Source organism: Protopterus annectens, chromosome 9.part0 (assembly GCF_019279795.1).
Source record: "Protopterus annectens isolate FY-2018-M chromosome 9.part0, PAN1.0, whole genome shotgun sequence".
Classification (NCBI taxonomy): domain Eukaryota; kingdom Metazoa; phylum Chordata; order Ceratodontiformes; family Protopteridae; genus Protopterus; species Protopterus annectens.
The window spans coordinates 697972640-697991577 of record NC_056743.1 but is presented as its reverse complement, the minus strand read 5'-3'; positions in this window follow the sequence as shown (position 1 = coordinate 697991577).

Below are 18938 nucleotides of genomic sequence, written 5' to 3'. Positions count from 1 at the left end.
TAAGAAATAATATCCAAATTTGCAAAGCAGATTATATGCAACTATTAAGCACCTCATTCTCTATTCAAAGCACCTGGTTTGTCCAAGTCACTGTAAATCAAATCTGAATATTTACAGCATTCACAAAGTATAGGCAACATCCTTGTAACACCACTGAAAACCAGTAACAGAAAGCCTTTCTCACATTCACGTTAACCTTTAAACATGCACACACATACAGTTTTCCTCTGTGTGCAAATTAACCAGAAGTTAATGCCTTTTATGTACCATCTCTGTGGTTTAGAGGGATGGAGCTGTGACTGTGACTCAGATGATTCAGGTCCAGTTAGCAGTCCAGATCCTGGAAGAGCTGGTGAGGGGAGAGAGATAAGGAGGGGAATGATAGGCTATGTATGCTTATATCTTTCAGGGGGAGGGTAGAGTCCCTGGTGAAGACTGGAAACCACTTGGAGGTACTTGTGAGGAGGGCAGGACTTCTGATAGCTACATCTTTCACAGAAGTTAGTGGTACTTCTCACATTGCCCCATTGCATGCCTGCCCTTCAGATATCTACACATATATGTCAAGGAAAACAAAGGGCCACCATCAGAAACCCAAGTCAGGCATTGTAGACAGACTTATAAAATTAAGTATAAACCCATGTCACCCACTAGATAGCCAGCTGGCTCACAGATAGGACCCAAGAAGTTAGGATAGGGGAGTCTACATTCACAAAAATGCCACTTCTTTTTGGCATCTACTGTACTTCTCTGAAGTCAAGGCCAATGTCAAAGGCCTCCGGCTGACCAAGTTTGCAGATGATTGCAAACTAGCCCACAGTTATAAAAACTCCCAAAGACACAAATACCCTCCAAGAAGGTCAGACACAGACTTATAACTGGTGCCAGTGCCACAGGCCAAAACTCAGTGCCAAGAAATGAATAATGGTATCCTTTGAAAAGACAGCTACCCTTGGAAACTATCACATGGATAATACAGCTTTAAGAGTAGCCTCAGTGATCGAGGATTTGGGAATGTATATAGACATTAACCCGGCCTTTCACCATCATGTGTCTATGGTAGTCCACAAACTTATAACCAAGGGCATGGCATCTAGGTCCAAAGATGTCATTGCTCTACTGTACTTAGCTATCATCAGACCAATCATCATCAAGTGCAATGCCTGCTTTGATATGTAACTGACCAGAAATGTGCAACGACTGGAGCTTCCACAGAGGTTTTCCATGAAAATAATTCAAGGTGTAAACAACATGTCCTGCATGGACATCATCAAAATCAAGTTACTTAGTCTGCTACAGAATTTAGGTAGGCAATCTATGCCTGTCTACAAAACATCCTTTTAGCCCATTCTGATGGAGGCATATCTGCATAATGAATAGCAGTAGAATTACCCCATCTAATAACCTAAACTATGTCTACAAAATAACTAGGACATGTTGGATGGACAGGTTTGTGTCTCAGGGCAACCCCTTCTCTGGAATAGGCTTCCCATCCATATGAAGTAGAGTTTTTCCCTAACGCAATTCAAGTGTAACTTAAACCATTAGATGGGGAATCAGAAATTTATCCCTGGTCTGGCACTTATTTCTCTAATTGACAGAGGCAGGCGGTAAATGCTTGAATACCTATGACCAAGTCTGCATATATCCCTAAAATAACCTTTAGCTATCAAAATGTGTTATATACATTTGAGAAACTTGGCTAGGCTTAAGAAAGGTCCCTGGGGTATTTAGCCTTATAATCATCTGTGAACCTATGTTACCATCCTGTATACCTGACTGCCACCACTGTGGGAATGAACTGGACATAGGTGTCTTACATGTGGTGTAACGGGTGAATGGATGGGTCAGTAGAGTAGCAGAAAAAGAAGCAGATGGTTCCTGAAGAAAAAATATAAATAGATGAAAAGTAAACATCATTAACTGTCTGTTTTGTTCCCATAACTCAGGAACATGTACATTGCATATGACATCTTTTACACTTGTAAAAGCAAAAAAAAAAAATTATTTTCTAAAATAACGCCCTTTTTATTTGGAACTCCATTCCTACCAGTCGGTATATAAGACTCATAGCCATGCATTCACATTTTTCTGTCAGATTGTTTTTACACTTAAATGCTTAGCCAACTGTAAATGTTTTGGCAATTACTGCAGCTAGGTATCAACCTTTATATTGTTAATGGGTCACTAAATGGCTCACTGATAGAACCCATATAGTCAAAATAGGGGAATCCATCTCCAACAGCAGACTTGTAATCAGTGGTGTTCCACAAGGGATCTATCCTGGGACCTCTACTGTCTGGAACCTATTTCTGCAAAGTACAAGCAAAAACTGAAGATATGTGGCTGACAAAGTTTGCTAATAACTGCAAACTGGGAGCAGTCATAGTATCTCCAAATGATGTCAGCATCCTGCACAACCAAATGATTGGTGTTGAACTCAATGCAAAAAATGTATTATCATCCCTTTTGGAAAGAGGGATGTTCCTGCTAACTACCTTGTCAATAGCAACACCCTAAGTGGGCACGCAGGCTGACAGCAACCTTACCTTTGACTACCATGTCCCCATAGTGATAAGAAGGGCATTCTATATTGCTCATATCATAAGTAAGAGTGTTGCCTCTAGAAAAAATGAAGTTATAACCTCCCTGTACTCTTCCCTCACCAGGCCAATAATTGAGTTCAACAGCCCTGTTGGTATGTACCTTTCTAAGCACCTGTAGCAATTAAAGAGACCACAAAGGTTCCTCACAAGGAAAATTCAAGTTCTTCAGCATCTGTCCTATGTTCATTGTCAGAAATCACTGTCACTTTATTCTGTTTCATACAGACTATTCAGAGGCGATCTCTGCCTTGCATACAAGGCAATCTCTGACTCTGCTTTATTGGAAGTGCTGCATATCCACAAGTCAAATGGTACATGGGTTACTCACGCTAAAGACCTTAACCTGGTATGTGATGTTAATAGAACCTGCTGGAGGGGCAGATTTGTCTCCCAGAGGTTACCACACCTTTGGAACAGACTCCCACTTCATGTCAAACAGAGCACCTGATTTGCCTTCATCAAATGCAGTCTGGATGATTGGATGGGTAATGGTAATTTAACCCGGGGTTTCCACCTGTGTCCCTCTTGGACAGGGACAAAAGGTGCTGTTCATGGAAATAAGGGTAGAACTTGGCTAGGCTTATTAGGGCCCTAGGGCCATTATACTAGAATCTTCCTATGATCCTATGACAATAGCGAATAATTAATCTAACAAATAAACTTGCCCTAACTTAAACTCTTAACACTACTAATTCTGATCTACTAAATTGAAAATAACATCTGTTCTACTAAAAAATAAATTAATAAATAAATAAAAAATAAACTATTTTGGACATTTGCATACCTGTCAACCTCATAGTGCAAGAAATCTGGACAAAGCCTAAAATAATTGGGGAACAAAGGCCCAAAAATGGGGACAGATTTTAAACATTGGTCTTATAAACATAGAAAGTTGCTAGAATATTAGTAATTGTGTTAGCATGCATTTTCTGAAGGATGTGAAGTCTGAAACTCAAATGCATATCATTATTTAGTGACTTCAGTACTCAGTGACTTAGCAGAAAACCACAAATTATATGAGGAACAGGCTAAAAATATGATGTAAAAATCTGTACATTTGGTGAAAATCTGGACAGTTGAGAGGTACAGATATTTGCTGCAGTCAGAACTTTTTCAAATAGGATATTTACAGCATCACACTTATACAGTTTACTTACTATGGATACATAATGTTGTATTATACAAATTTTCTTCACTTTTATAAATGTGGTCATAGCATCATAGTGTGTATCAGCTCCCTATTAAAATGTTGGCACTCAAAATGTAGTGTCAAAAAGTGAAAAAAAGACCAAAAATGCAGGAGAAGAATGAATCTCAAAAATGGCTCTTCTCCTTAAAACATCAAGCTCCTCACACTCCCCAAACTTATATATATCAATTCCAAGATCGCTATACCTCAGAGAAAAGAGAATATTCCGAGATATAGCATCTTGGACTTAGTATATGTAATTGCTACCTTTTGGCCATTCAGTCTACATGTTTAAGGCTGTAGCTAGTACCGACTTTTCAAATGGTTACCGTATGTATCATAGTATGTGGTGCTTGTGTTCATGTCTGTAGGCCATCAAGGAACCCAGACTCTTTAATATTGAAATTGTACTGCAGTCTTCCCCCACTTCATAAGATGGGGATAAGCCACTTTAACAGTAAACTGCATCAAATAAGTTGGTAGAGGAGGTAGCTCAAGGCTGCACTTTGAAATGTTTTTCCCCTATCCCACGCCCCTTCTTCTCTTCTGTATACCCAACCACACAAAAGATGGTTACTCACTGGAAGATTTTCAACCTCCATAATCCAGTTAACTGTCTCTTCCATATAGAACACCAGAGATCCAGATGTAATTCCAAGTTGATTTGCTACCAAAGAAAGTAGGGGATATGTGGCACATTTTAGATGTATGCAACCCCATCCTTTACATAGCAAAATAAAATGGCTGTGTAATTCCTTTCCTTTCCTTTCCTTACCTTACCTTGCATTACTGTTCCCCTTGGTCTTCCTTTGCCTACCTTCACATAAAAATCCCAGAGCGGTATTGACATTTTCTAGGTTTCCTTTAATTCCTATTTGGAGATGTCCAATCTCCCTGGAGCATTGCCACTCAGTCCATCCTTGGTGTCCACACTGAATATGTGGTGGCAGTCAGACAGTCTTCTCCATATAAATGCTTTTGAGTTGAAAACATTATTACTAGCCCTGAAGCACTTTAGACCAAATCACCTCAAAGAGCTAATCTCTGAACAGATTAACAACCTTGAAAGGGTCTAGTATATCAACAAACACAAAGGTATGAGCTCTTACCAACTCTGCAATGAGACATTTTGATATAGAACTGGGACACTTCTTATGTCTTTACATAATAACAGTTGTAATTTTGGCAAGTACAATACCCTAGTGGACAGTTGGAGTCAGAATTTTCTTTTAACATGAGTAGTCACTGAACCACCACAAGGTGTATTGCAGTTTTTTTCCAGCACAAGCTCCTGTGTGTTAGAGTTCAGTGAATTGCTCAACCAGTCCCATTTGCATTAGGCTTTTCTCCTTCATCATGTCTCAGGGTGGGTTTTTCTGGATGCCTTCACATGTGTCTGGCCTGTGGTGTCCCTCTTTGCCTTTTAGACCCATCCCCAATCCCAAAATTCCTTTCTAAAGTGAGAAATGAGAGGACCTTCTAGTCTCAGAGAAATAGGTTCATCAGCCTACTGAAAAGGTTGTCCTCACCTTCTGCTTTAATCTATGAAATTTCTCTTGTTATTCACACTGGGCTTCTGGGCTGGTATTTCCCATCTCTTTACAGGACCTATGGTTCCTAGCCTGTTAGTATGAGTTAGATCCTAAAGGTGTCTCAGAAGCTATCCACAGGATTAGGGCAAACATTTCTTCTTTCAGAGTCCAATCCTTTTGTAATTACTTATCACTTCATTTTTGACAGTCTGAGATTTTCTGTTGTCAGGATTCACTTGGTTGCCATTTCCAATTGTCATGGCACAGTAGACAGTCAATTATATGCACCTCTCAGACTTTGCAAAAATTATTTGGGTATCTTTTTTGTTAAGCAAAATTCAGACAACCTAACTCTCCCACATATCTCATTTTTTATACTGGAAAAATGTATCTTGCTTCACTCTGTACCAGCACATTCAGCTGATTTCAAATGCAGACACTGTTGTTAGTGGTTGTTATTTAAGCCAGAAGATGTTAATGCTGCCCACTCTCTTAGTTCACTGATTGGCTTTGTATTGGAACACTACCCCACTGGCATTTCTGCACAGAAAAGAGTGTGGCAAATTTGATTGGCATGCGAAAGCCATGTAACATTGCATGCTAATCATGCCTGACTGACAAGGCATGCATATTTGAAAGTGGAATAATGAACATTCATAGTAAGTATTCATACCCTCATCGTACTGCATGTTCTGCAGAAAACGGTCATTCTCGGGGAGTTAATCTGTGTTATTAATTCTGTTTTTTCCAGTTGTATTATGCAGAATCACATTATTAAACATTATTAAACCAAGTAACAGTCTCACTTCATAGGCAGTTGCAAACTCTGCATTTACTCTGTGTTAACGTTTTTCTGCTGCACTTTTCTGGTACCAACTCCAGACATAATGATAATAATGATAATGAAAAGAAAGTTAAAGCCAACGAGGCTAGTCTTTACAGTTGTAATATAATATAGCATTGCTATAGTGCAGTTTTCTCGGCCTGGTTATGTCATGCTTTAATTCACAGGTTTATAGATTAGTACTAGGCTAATTGCCCTTGCGAGCCATTTTAAGCGTAGCCAATTATCTCTTGTGAGACTCAAACCCTGCACCTTGTTCTTGTAAGGCAAACACATTAACCATTAGGCCACCCTCCCTGTTTTATAATAATGTATTAACACCTCCCCCCTCCATAGTCTTTACTATACTTTTGCACAGCAATCGCTTTTGCAGGGGGCAGGCTCCCCTGAACACCCCATGTTTTTTTGCTTAAATTGCTCAGTTCTTCACAAATATTCCCACGCCCCCACAACTACCCCTTACTACAGTTTTCCACAGTAATGGGACCCGTTTGTATGCTGTATGACGGTTGCTGCATGAGGTATATTTACTACTTGGAATGCACTGAATTCCTTTGCTGCTTTTTAAAGTAATCAACAGCTTGAAAGTAGGAGCTTGCACACCTATACTGGCAATATATTTATATTTGCAATATTTCACTAGGAAAAAAGTATGAATGACGGTTAAAGTGTACTAGTTGAAATGTACTGCATTCCATAGCTGCTTTTTAATGTAATTAACAGTGACAGGTTTTGGCAACTATTATGAATGCACTACCAATCAATGTTTTACATATTCATGTGGCTGACAGAGGTGTGCTTATGCTTATTCAGAAGTAGACGAACAGTAAATGTCATACTGAGGGTGTTGGCGGGATATGGGTGGTGCTTGTACTGCACACTTGGTGGGGTAGTATTCCAATACAAAACCTACTGAGGTTTCTTTGCAGATTAGTAGTTTTACCCCTAAGGAAGCCAGTCCCTCCAACTAAATGCATATATTTATCTCCCCATTTTCTTTCTAGAGTATTCTAATCCATGTGAACATTTGTTCCCCTATGCAGATATGCACAGGCAACTAAGAAAGTATCCAAAAACAATTGTTTCCCTTAGAAAAAGCAACCATTTTTTTGTTTGATTTGTATTCATTTGGTGAAAGACAAAGAAGGAAGAAAGGTCAATTGCTAAGTAAACCGCATTGCTTTCTTTTGTTGCAGTTACTGTAAAATATTTTACTTTGTGCTTCTAAAACACCATCAAGCAGAGCTCCTTTAGGTAACACTTCTGGCTGTGATGTGGTCCATTAGTGAAATAGTGCATGGTGCATGAACCCAGGATGTATTTTTTTTATTATTTTGTATGACGCTTAGTAGGAAAACTTCTATTAAGTGCAATGTCACACGTAAGTTTTCTAAATATTTCTCTGTGCTTTAGTGCTTTTACATATTACTGAGGTCATTTTGAGGAAGAAAGTCACTTTGCATCAAGGTATAATAATGTTGGAGTTGGATATATTAAGACGTAGGGTACAGAAGACACTACCAGATGCATATTGGTTGTAAAAACCACCTTCACTAGTCAGAAGATTGTTGGAATCATTGGAAAGATCAAGGCAGCTGAGTCATGAAACAATTTACTCCTTGTCAATATCTAGAGCTAGGCTGTACCACCTCTCTCCAGAATGTCTAGGCCAGTCAGGCTGGGGATGAATTTTTGTGTACCCATCCAGTTATGCAGGCCTCTTTTGAAGGACAATAGTGTATCATACTGCTTTATTTGTGGGAGGTGTCTATTCCAAAGTTGGAGAAGGTATTGTGTAATAGATCTGTCTTTCCATCTTGTCCCTTTTATTTGGTGGTAGAGCTTCAGATCCTGGTACTTGTGTGATTGTTAGATATGTGTAAATGCAAAAGATCCACAACTACTGGTCCCTGATGGCCCAGAAAGCAAAGCATACTTCCCTTCTTAGTAGTCTGTAAAATATAAAATAGAGGAACATCTCTTCCAATCTTTTCTGGTAGTGTAGTGATTTTAAGCTCTTTATATTCTTAGCTAGGAACCTCTGGGATCTCTGTGGTTGTTTTATGTGCTTAATGATTTACATTCCAAATGGGGCATTGTATTCAATGACCAGTCTAATCAATGCTGAGTATAAAAGGACAAAGACTTCCTCAAGTCTGGGTGATGTTCCTTATGTGAGCAGTTTTGCTAAGTAAAATGACTTCCTGGCTATTGTCATGTGATGATTAAATGAGCAGGAACCATCTAACCAAGACCAAAGATGTCTGACAGCATTTTCATTTTGAAGTGGGGTGTTACCTATGGTGCAACCTTGGAGAAGGGAGTGCTTGCCAAATGTGATAGTATTGCAGTTTCATCATTTAATTTGATCCATTTTTATAACACTGGGTATTTATAAGAAGGTATTCTTGCTGAAGAACGTGGGCATTAGAGGGGGATCTGACAACAGCTCCACATTTGCTGTCATTAGCAAACTTAGTTAACCAGAGGTCTGAGTTTCCACTTTGGAGATCTGAGAAGTAAATGCCAAACAAAAGGGGTCTCAGAGGTGATCCCTGCAGGGCATCACTGGTTATCCCCATCTTCTCAGATGTGGTAACTACCACCCTCACAATGTGGGTTCTGTCTTTTAGCAAGTTAGTTATCCATCTTAACCACATAATAATCTACATGTAATAACTCAAGCTTACTAACTATAATAGCATGGAAGATAGTGTCATAGGCCTTAGCCAGATCAGGGCATGCCATGTGAACCACATCACTGCTGTCTATAGTTAGGGTTACTCTTTTAAAGAATTATCAGATACATTAGACAGGATATTTTAAAGAATTATCAGAGTCGTTAGACAGGATATATCTTTGACGAAACCAACCTGCTGTACGTCTAGGTTAATGAGATTTTTGACTTCATAGATTATTAGGTCAGTTATAATGCTTTCCATTGCCTTGCAGATGAGACTAGTCAGAATGATGGGCCTGAATTACCCAGAATTATTGGTAGGCCCATCCTATGGAGAACCATGACTACTGTGTACTGCAAACCTCAGCAACAAAGCCTGTGGCTAAACTTAGGTTAAATAGTTTAATTAGGGGTTTGGCTGAAGCATGCCTAATACTATTTCTTAAAACCAGGTATATTATCAGGTCCCGTAGATTAGTTTTTTTTTTTTTTGAGATACGTACCTTCAGTACATGTTTTTTAATGATAATTGGAGGGACTGAAAGATTCAGCTATATGTGGGCTTTGGATAGTCATCTCGGGGGTGGAGTTTGCACTGAATTTGTTTACTAATATGTTGACAATATCTACTGGGTCAGAGAATTTATTGCCATTTTGCTGAAGTTTGGAGCACTGCTGAGTGTTATTTCTTAGTTTCTTCATGTAGCTGAAGAAAGATTTATAGTTGTTCTTGGCTTCAGCTGCTACTCTAAGTTAATGAGCTGCTTTAGTGGACCTAAATGTAGTTTCAGATTTTTAGTGTGCTCCCTGTTTTTTCTTGATCTGAGGTCATATAATCTGCAATATAGTTTAATAAGTTGTTTTTTCTTTTATTGCAGTTTGTTTGTAAATTTCCCGGACAGCCAGCTCTGTACATTTATCTATTTGAGTATATAATACTGTAGTGAAGCTGTCTGCAGTGTCAACATCTGGGGTGATGCTGCTGTAACTGAATTTAGAGACTTTGTCATAGAATTATATGAGATTTGTAAGTGTAAAACCGTTGAGCATTTGTTTGAATGGGTTTAGAAATGTTAAAGATGAAAGTTACTAGTTTGTGGTCTGACAAATGTGGAGGGAGGTATCAGTGGGTAGAGCAGGATGCTGATCATGACATCCACGTCTAGGACATTTTATCCTCTAGAGGTGGTGTTTAAAATTGGATCCAGGGAGGTTTTTTTGTTTATTAGGTCTAATAAATTTTGGCCAAATTGTACAGTGAAGTTATATATACTCCAGTTTATTGAGCGGTAGTTGAAGTCACCCAAAATGATGGAATTTTTGCTTACAGGGAGTTCATCTACTACACTCAGGAATCTTATATGATTTTCAGAGCACCTAGAGGGAATCCTGTAACAGGTGATAAACTGCTAGTTTATTATATTAAGTGTGATTTGTAGTTCAGTAATTTCAGTTTCTGGACATCTGGGATTCTGAATGGAGATGATATGGTCCATAACAAATATGGAAATATCACTGCAGTTGTATTTTGGTCAGAAGGCATGGCACACATAAAACCCTCCCAGCCACCAACGTTATATATACAAACTCCACAGTCACACCAACTCGAAGAAGAGGGAAATTCCCCCACAAAGGGCATCACTGCCTGCACAACCCACCAACAGTGATTTCCTGTAGAGGAACTCCAATCATTGATAAGTTGAATTTTGGGAAATTGAATATCAAGTTTTCAATCTTCATCCACCAAAAGGGTAACATCAAAGGAAAAACTTGCCTCACTATAAACAGCATCTAACAGGATGTATCTTATCATCATTCTGGTCCCTAGAAGGCAATATCACTGCTCAGTCATAAAAAAAAAACTGTCTCCAGATCGAAGAAAGATCTAACCTCCTTCTAGGCGCCCTTCTCTATGAACTACTAAACCTAAACTCCTTCTCAGTATTTCAGTGGCATATTCATAATAATGTAAATAATCTATAACCTCAGATCATAACCCTCCCTCACCCCTCTCTACATACCACCGTAGCAGAAAATACAATAACCACAGCTTCTGCATTATGGTGTCAAAGCTGTGTCAGACCACTCTCACAACAATAAGAGAGTTATCCACAGACCTGCAATTCAAAAGAAAACACTCAGACAGCACTTGTGAAAAAAAAGCCAAATGCCACAGTTTCAGCAGTACTAGCATAACTTTAGATTGCCCTATAACTGAGACCAGCATCTTCCAGTTAGACTCAAACTAACATCCAAGAGAACACTCATGCAATTCTTTTTCTCCTATTTTCTTCCCAGTCCCTGACTCTGTGCAGCCCCTCTCTCATTCCTCATCCTGCTGTGATAATTTAATATACTCTAGTGCACTCCTACCATTATGTAACTAAAACCTTTCCCTTTTGTAACTTAAACTTTTCTCTCTCTTCAAGTATTAAAGTTCATCTCCATGTGGATCCTCACAAACACTGTAGTCATTTTTTTTATTATTGCATGTAATTATATCTGACCATATTGTATTTCTTCTTCTGTGTATAATAGCCACTGGTTACATTGTAAAACATAAACTATAATAATTATGTGTTTAGGTATTACATCTTCTGATTTTTTTTAAACAATATGATGTATTATTTAACCCAGGCAGAGCCTGCAATGGATCTGCTGAGGATCACTGAGTGCTCTACCCAGTTAAAGTTAAATAGATAAATGAAGTTTAATTGTGTACTGATTATTTTGATAACACTGAATTGTTTAATTTTTTTTTTTCATTTATATGTTATTCAGTTTTGCTGTATTATTTAGGAAATAAGCACTTACATAAATATGAACTTGCAGTAGAACTATGTTTAAATTCTCCTTACCATCAGGGCATACATTAAGGTTAGACACATCACACTGTTTAACAGCCCTGTGTATATACACTGATCTTAAGAGTATTGACAATATTTTGCAACAAACTGAAGCAGGAATCTCAAGCAGTTGGCATTTTCCCATACTGAAGGCACTAGCACATTAAAGTCACATTACACTGCTTTTAGTCTATAAAGTAAATATTTTTGTTTTTCATTTTGTTGCTAAGGACAATATTCTTTGACAATATTATCCATATATTCTCATGTTGTAGCCTACTCACATAACATCACAGGAGGTAAATACAGAAATAGAGAGAGTAATTGCCTCATATGGGCATTTAAACACTTCTAGTAGTACACAGATTATTATATTTCTTAGCTAATTAAAACCACAGGAGAAAATACTCCTAGAGGATATATTGTCATCTTGAGTTTGCAAGGGAACTGCCTTATCGAGTGTTAACTGTATGAAACATTGTAGGATTCATTATAAATAAATGGCTCCTCATCTGAAAAAGTTATTTGATTTTGTTTACTCAAAATGTGCAGCAGCTGTAAACAAAATCCTGACATACCTCATATGACATTATTCCAAAGATGTTGACATTCAGAAAATCACGGACAGAGAAAATTAAGCATCAAAAACACATCAGACTTCCTGCATTATAGAATAAATTGTAACTCTGTCATCTACAGAACAGCTGGGAACTCTAGAATCATAAGAATAATTTTAGAAAGTTTGAAAGTTCTGCTACATGCCCTGAGCTACATGGATTGCTTTACTCTTCTTGCAGTCATTTCCGGACAGAGTTCAAGAAATATTTTGTAGAGTTGATTCCACTTTCTCCACACCACGAACCAGGACATAGTATCAACCGTACTGAATGTTGAGGGACTTTTTTATCAAAAAGTCACAAGATGTGTCTTCTAGATCATCAAATATTAACTGAATGATGAAGGACTTTTTTCATCAGAAAGTCACAAGATGTGTCTGAATCATCAAATATGTCTGTTTCAGTGTCTTTGTTAAACTTGGATTGCCACTATAACTTCTTAGTGCCATAATTAACAGCTATCAAGCTGTTTACCACAAAATGAGAGGTATAGAGCACTCAGAGCTGAATCTAAAAATGTGCCCATCCTTTCTTATCCGTGGAGCTGAAAAATCTTTTGTTTATCTGCTAATGGTGAGCATTTCACCACACTTGGCTTGGGTTTAGTTTTAATGGCCTGTGGATAATATCTAATAATATCTGTCTACTGTCACAGACTACAAGACTGGGGATGAAGGCAGTTCAGGCACCAGGTAATCCAGCACTGAAGCCTAGGAATTAATGTACAGCAAGGGGAATTAAATGAAGAAAATGTCACTGAAGAAAATGTCCAAAAGTAGACCAGACAAACTCTGTACTACTGTATCTGTTATACTTTGTCTCAGAACAAATTCTTGCCAAACAGTTAATTATGTCAGTGCTATTTCAGTTCTATAACACAGCTAGACAGATGAATAGACTAAGGCACACTTAGTCTAAACTTCACTACTGAATGAAACATACTGTCCAGTTTATATACTCTTTTCAACCAGTGTTATTTTTAATGTCCTTGTAACTTGTTCTTTTGGTTTCTGTCTGTGTCATGAAAAAGTCCATGGTTATTTCATGCCCTTTTTTGGTCCTCGCTGTATCTGTAGACTTCACAAAAGTCTCTCCACGTCATATTTGCGTCACTTGACTTGTCTGCATTTTATTTATTTATTTCTGCATCTGAAAGCCAAGAAAGTCAACTTCCTTTTTTCGTATAACAGGATGCTTTTACACTAAAGCCCACAGCTATATGTTATTAATATCTAAGCTGAACATGTACAAGACATTTTTATTTTATTATTTTATTTTACATTTGTTGACCGGGCTAGTCCAACTGGATACATGTCCTTTTTCAGTGGAGGCCCGAGGAGAAAAGCTCCAAGTACACAAAACATTTAATATCACAAGTTTGTTAGATCTACAGTACAATAATGTATCACAATACATTAGGAAAAATAAGATTGGTACATAGCACAATGGGACTTAATTATATTCAAATGATAAGAAGGAAAATACTAGAGAGGAGGTAGGGAAATTAAGGATAGTAGAGACATCTTCAGGATAAGACAAGACTTGTAAGGATAGTTAGGTAGGTGGGTTAGGTTGTGAAGCTAAAGAGTAAAAAGGACAGTGAGTAAAGCAGTTCTAAGAAATAGGTTTTAAATTGAAAGTATGAAGGAAAACAGGGTAGTACTTAGGAAAAGCAAGAGAGGAGAGATTAGTCAGGGTTATTACAAGAACATAACCAGTGGTTGGAGAGGAAATGTTTAAGGTTAGATTTGAATAGAGGGAGAGATGTAATAGGTGTAAGGTCAGTAGGTAAGTGGTTCCATATTTTCCCAACAAAATGTTTAAGGTTAGATTTGAATAGAGGGAGAGATGTAATAGCTGTAAGGTCAGTAGGTAAGTGGTTCCATATTTTCCCAACAAAGTTAGAAAAGAGAGAGTCTCCTGCAGAGTTATAAGAGAAAGATGTTTGCATCTGCATTTTATTAGTAGAGCGTAACTTTTTTAGGTTTGAATATGGTGTTATGAGTGTGGAGAGAATTGGGGTGTTATTGGGTTGATGAAGGACTTTATGGGCAATAATAAGTTGGTTGAATTGTAAAAGGTGAGGTAACTCTAGCCAACCTAGTTGTTTAAGGTTCTGACAGTGATGTGTCCTATATGGTGAGTTAGTGGCAAACCTGGCAATGTTATTATATGATTTGGCTAGTTTCTTAAGATTGTTTTGAGACAAGTTGGTGTAAATGGGGGAGGCATATAATAGGGTAGAGATTAAGTGAGTTCTTGCGATTGTAGTTCTGGCTAGTGGAGTAAGAAATTGTTTTATTCTGTACAGGGATCCTAGTTTTTTGTTAGTAGATTGTATTGTAGTGTGTATGTGAGTGTTGAATTTTAATTGGTTATCTATTGTGATACCAAGGAGTTTGGTGGTAGTCTCAGGAGATATAATGGTACCATTATTAGATTTCAAGGTAAACTGAAGAGGGGGAGATGAGTATGAGGGTGTAAAGAGTAATAATTTGTTTTTTTTTGGGTTGAGGAGAAGACAATGGTTTAAAAACCATTTTTCTATAGTGGTGAATGATTTTTGCGTGAGAGAAAGAAGTTCAGTTTGGGAAGACGCTGAACAAATGATTGTGGAGTCGTCAGCATATTGTATGCAGGTGGAGAAGGGAACAGAGAGATGTAGATCATTGATAAAAATGGAGAATAGTAGTGGACCTAAGATAGAGCCCTGTGGGACTCCTAGGGATGTAGGAAGAAGTTCAGAAAGATTATTCTGCCAGAGTACAGCTTGTTTTCGGTTATCCAGGTAGGATGTAAACCAGTTCAGGGCAGAATTATCAAGAGATAGGGACTTTAGAAGGTGAAGTAGAAGTTTATGGTTGACCATGTCGAAGGCCTTAGAAAGGTCTACAAAGAGTGCTGACGACAGGGAATTATTGTTGCGATTTTTGTTGATACAGTTGGTAAAGGAAAGAAGGGCAGTGGTAGTACTGTGGAAAGGACGAAAGCCATGCTGACAGTTGGATAAGAGATTATGGTGGATAAGGTGGGAAATTAATTGTTTATGGATACATTTTTCCATAATTTTGGCCAGTGGAGATAGTAGAGCTATGGGACAGTAGTTTGAGTAATCAGCAGAATCACCTCCTTTGTGAATAGGAATAATATGTGAGATTTTCCAGATAGATGGAATAGTACTTTCTTTAATTGTTCTATTAATAAGTATAGAGATGGGGTAGGCAATAGCTGTGGCACCTAGTTGGAGGTATTCCCCTGGTAAATTGTCAGCTGAGGGGGTAGAAGGTTTAAGGTTTTGAAGTAAGGAAGAGATATAGGAGGTGGATATTGGTTCTAGGTGGAATGGAGGGGGTGTGGGGTTGGTAGCGGGCAAGTTGGCAGTATCTGGATTTTGTTGATTAGCTAAATTTTGTACAGCTGAAGTAAAGAAAGTATTAAAAGCATTTGCTGTTTGTGTAGGGTCATTAGTGTTGGAGCCAAGTGGATGTGGTGTGTCTAGTTTACCTGGGGATATGAGCCTGTTAATAGAAGTCCAGAACTTCTGAGGTTGTTGAAGGGAAGATGTTTGTAGTTGGATGTAGAAGTTCTTTTTGTCCTGTAGGATAGCTTTTTTTGTTATGTTTCTTTGTTGCCTGAAATGTTGATGATCAGTTATGTGTTTCGAGGTGCGCCATTTTGCCCAGGATTTATTCCTGGATAGGATAAGTTTTTTAGTCTGGCTTGTGAGCCATACTGCTGGTTTATTTTTCACTCTGATGTTACGGATAGGGGCATGATGGTCAAGGATTGTAAGGAAGGTATTATTGAAATAGGATACTGCTTCATTTATTGGAAGGGACTTGAGAGGTTCCCAGTTACAGTGTTTAAGTTCATTTAGGAACAGTTCCTGGTCAAAGTGTTTTTTACTGCGTGCAGTTCTAACTGGGGGGGGGGGGGAATATTAACATTTGTTTTATGTCTAATTATGTATATTAGAGAGTGGTCGCTAAGGTCATCAGGTAGGGTTCCTGTTATATAATTACCCTGTGGACATAACTGTTCTTGCAAAGCAAGCCATATTATTTTTAAAACTGCTGTTTGGCTTTGCGCATTTCCTTTCACTGTACACACAGTATATTGGGGAAACGCATTTTAATTTACACAATATCTATCAGGAAAGGTATGTCTCAAATTTTGCCATTTCCTTTTTGGGTATTGAAAGCAGTCGGGTAGTTAATTAAGACACATCAGATGTTTTATCTGGTGCTGGTAGACAAGATCAGCATCTTAGATTTTGGGGGGGTTTCAGACAGGCTTTGGAAATGTGCAGTACAGCTAGATATGCTGTAAGACATTTTTTTTTTTCATATCACATTTCATATAACTCCACTGGATGCCGAATAGCTCTGGATCTTGTGTCATTATACAATATACAGTGTCATATTCTACTAAATGCTGCTTTCAGTAGCTTCTCATTGTTTAAGGAATTACTTTTGGTAATCTGGTAGGCATACAAGAGTGCGTGTTCCTGCTTTTCAGATGTGATGTGGAAGCCTTATAAATGAATACAAATCGGAAAGAGGTTGTGTCAATGAAAGGGAAATGCTGGTATTTCAGGGATATAACACACACATCAGAGTATACAGTACAGAGAGTCATCAAAGGTGAGATGTTCCAAGCAGAGGAAGCAGCATGGCAGACAGAGCAGGGAGTTAGTTATATTGCAAGTCTGAGACCACCCATACAGCTAGGAGTCCCAAAGATATCACAGCAATTAGTAGTTAGGCCATGTTGGAGGCTTTCTCGTGTACACAAATTAAGACCAAAAAATGTAATTCTATATAGTGGACAGTGAAGGTTTCAGCCACTCCTTTGTAAAAGAATTAATTGAATGGAAGTGGCATTTTATATGGCAGTGGGGATAATTAAGTAGTGGAAGTGTTCTTACTCTCACAGGAACTGTAGTGTCAGAATAGAGAGGGTCGCGTTATGAATAAATGATGTGGCAGTTACCTCATTAAGGCAATCACCTGTCAGAGTGAGGGGAGTTCTTGAAGAAGTGATGTTTGAGATGGTGCAAAAAGTAGTGACTGCAATAAGTATTTGAGATAGACAGTGTACAGAAGTGTGATACATAGCTACATCTCAACATAACATGCTGTGCACCTAACTTGTATAAAACTCATAGATGAAAAACTAATTGTCCAAACTGTACCAAAAAGAGGTTTCATTGCCATTTTCCTGGGTGGTGTTTGCCATGCAGACTGTTTTGCTGTGTTACAGTTCCTTACTAAATGAGACTACATCTGTCTTCAAAACTCAAATGTAAAGGTCATCACATTTTAGACAGTTCTGTTTTACACAAATAAGTTTCACTAACAGTATCTATCTCACACATGAATGTACAGCTGTGGAAGGAAGAGTGTGAGATCTGACTGTATGCCATACGTAGCACTAATTAAAGCAAAAAAATGTCTGTGAGGCTGTAGGAGAATTGATGGATGTATCTGTGGCTGGTATGTTTATCTAGTTAGCAGCTGCATATGACATATTCAGGGACTGCAAAATCTTACTTATATGGGGTGGTAGTCGATCTGGCAGTCTACTCTGTGTGTGTGTGTGTGTGTGTGTGTGTGTGTGTGTGTGTGTGTGTGCATGCGTGCATGTGCGTGTGTGTGTGTGTTCGTGTGTGAGCGAGAGACCAACGTGGGTTAAGATTGTTGTGGAGAAACCACAGTAGGAACATGTGGCCAGTAAGCCTGAACTGTGATTAACATTTTTTTTTCAGTACCTGCCAGCCATCTATCTACTGTTCTCCTGTTCACATCCCCCAGTGAGTTGAGAGCCTTTTTTAGCATGGCCTTCATACAGGCAGCTATGAGGGTTATTTCTGTTTTCTGGCCTAACCCTCCCCCAATGGCTGATGCGAAGGCTTGCTTCACCTTCCCCTGTACACATTCATGCTCATGCTTCAAGAAGCTTGCTAAGACCTGGCAGAGACAGGCACATGCCCTGCCTATGGTGGCACTGCATGCTGCACACCTTTGTCTCCAGTTGGTGTCAGCATTGCAGCAGTCCAGACCACCTCCATCTACCACATTGCTCGCATCTTCCAGTCACTCCCACTTCACCCAGCCTGACTTGTCACTAATTGATCTTGGGTCACCTGGGTCATAGAACTTATAAAATGAAAAAAATAACATTTGTTAACTAGTCAGGCCTACTGAACACAGTGTTTAGTTAAGTGACTTGTTCAGAGTCACACAGTAGCCAAATGGAGGCTGGGGGAATCCAATACAGGACTGCTGCAGGATGTAGCAGTACATATTCTTAAAATATGGAAAGTTACAAACTTGATAGCAAATGCAACTTATGGAGCTATCTCAGATATAACAGAAGAGATGTGTTAAAACTGTCAAACAAGTAACTGTTGTTAACAATAAAGAAAGGCTATTAAGTACAGAAGATCACATTTTCCTGTAAATACTCTTTTCCCAAAGCAATAATGAAATTATGCAATGCAAAAGAAATATGCTTGTTTCTAATACAAGATTTTGCCTTGTAAAGCAAGGGTTACCTTGACAAGATTTTGAAATGCTTGTGTATAACTGCAAGGCTGACAACTTGCTTAAGGAAGCATAAAAA